Raw genomic sequence first — 2,466 nt, forward strand, 5'->3', positions numbered from 1 at the left:
GTCTGTCTGTCTGTCTGTCTGTCTGTCTGTCTGTCTGTCTGTCTGTCTGTCTGTCTGTCTGTCTGTCTGTCTGTCTGTCTGTCTGTCCGTCTGTCCGCTTGTCCATCGTCCGTCCGTCCTTCCGTCCATCCGTCTCTCTGGTTGTTTGTTTGCTTGTTTGTCTGTTTGTTGTTGTCTTCTATATAGTACGACGTTATCCAGTAACCCGGCGCGCATAATCCCCTATATAGCAACTGATCCCTTCCCGGCACTCTCATTTATCCCCACCCACGCCTGACTATTGCACCGGCGGTTGACCTTGTTGCTTGCCACGCATAACACAAGACAACATTAACATAACAATCGAAAACGCTCATCGAAACTAATTGAAATCCCAAAGCGAATCGGTAATAATGCCACTGATTAGAAGCGTGTTTACAGGTACACAAGGGGGCTCTACCCACCGGGCTGAGGACAGGGTGTCTAGCAGGAGCAGCAGGAGGAGGAGCATGGAGAGGAGGAGGGGGAGGAGATGGCAGCTGCGACACTTCCATACGTGGGAACGGCGTGACGCGAAAAGCACATTCAAGCTTACACGGCGCTTTGTTGTCATTGAAACACTAATGCCATTGGGCAACGTTTAACATGTTGACACAACGTATTCCCATTATGGCGCCGCCGCCCGTTGAATGCTGGGAAACAGATACAGGCGACAAAGGGAAGCAAACTGCGTATTTGTGCAAAGGCTTTTGCCGGAGATACGGGGAACGGGCGCGTATCTGCGTCGGCGGTGAGTGAAATAAGGAACAAGTATGCGGGCACTTTTGTTGATTGAATCGTCCTCATTGTAAGCGTGTATGTGTGCGCACCTATATGCTGTAAAACTGAGACGGGCTCTAGAGACACATCACAGCTGTTATTACAAGTTCTAAATGGATGGCTTTTGTGTTATACTCTCTCACCTCTCGCCGTCGTTGTGTTGATGCGCAGAATCGCGTGTCTGCTTTCAGCCATTGAGTGGGTCATCAACGATTAATGCGCATTGTATCATATCTGTCGCTTAACATTTGACCATTATCTCGCATTCTATTCTTTTCTCAGTTTTACATCTACGCTAACGCTAGACTATCTCACTTATTCAATATATAAGAATAAAATGCTTATTCATGATATTTGCAAAATCTGTGTAAATAGCGATGTTTTAGGAATACCCAGAGATGAAATTCCCCAAACACTACCAATTAAATATCGTACGATACTATCCGATACGTATTATACTTAATTAAGATAACAGCATCGATGGAAACTCGTTTGGAATTTCTCTTTGTCACTCCGTCTACTCAGCACAAGCACGTTATTATAGCGAAACAACGGCATACGGAGTGCACCGCCACCGCCGCCGCTAGCCACGCATCGTGACGCTATAGTTATTGTGCAAGACCGACTACTGCTACATTTAATCCTGGTATCTATCCAACCATGAGAGCTGAACCAGCTAATTAAAGATGCGCATATATATGCATGCACATCTTTAATATATATATATATATATATATATACCTTAGTTGACTGCTCCGGACGCGCACACATATATTAAAGGCCGTGGTTCGTGTTTAATCAGGTCGCACGCTCGCACGCACGCACGCACGCACACAAGCGCGCGCACACACACGCAGCAGTCATCGCTCGTGATTGAGTGGGCGTGGTCGCGGCGGCGTGGCGCGACCCCGCCCTCGTCATTATTGCCTCTACCCGCTCATAGTGATCCTAATTAGATTCATCGGCGGGAAATTATAATTACGCGCTAACTGGTAAATCGGAGCAGTCAGTGGCATTGCGCAGATTATAGCACTGGTGGTGGTGAATGTTATCACGGGTGGACGCGCGCATACACTTACAAGTGCGCGCGCATATACACGCTCATGTACACGCCCATATACGCACGCGTGTAAATCCACACGCTCGCATATACACACATCCGCACGCGCGCGCGCGCACATGAAAGCTTATATAGGCACACACCGGCATGCACGCGCAAGCACGTACACAAAGCGGAAGAGAAATTCAGGGACAGAAAGAGGTGAGAGAGAGACAGCTCGCGAGTTATAATGAGAGAGAAAATGTGGGGAAAAGAAAGATAGAGGGCTAGAGACCGTACATGAGTAAGAGACGAGAGACTGTGGTGCAACCGACAGCCCGTGCAGCGGTGCCGGCATGCCGTCGGCAGCCGTCCATGTACATGTGTCCAAGCGACCGGCTGGCGGAATGGAATTTCGTCGCAAACGCCAAACACAAATCGCTTATCAGCGATATCCTTACGCTGTAAGGCGGCGATGGAGAGCGAGAGACAGAAACAGAGGGGGAAGAGGGAGAAAGAGAAAGAGAGAAAGAGCGAGGGGAGAGAAATTGAGCGAACTGTGCGCACATGCACACTCCCTCTTCAGTTAGCGCATCAAATTCAGGGAAGAAAATTACATAATAAACTAT

This window comes from Priapulus caudatus, unplaced genomic scaffold (genome assembly GCF_000485595.1).
Source record: "Priapulus caudatus unplaced genomic scaffold, Priapulus_caudatus-5.0.1 Scaffold342, whole genome shotgun sequence".
NCBI classification, from domain to species: Eukaryota; Metazoa; Priapulida; class Priapulimorpha; order Priapulimorphida; family Priapulidae; genus Priapulus; species Priapulus caudatus.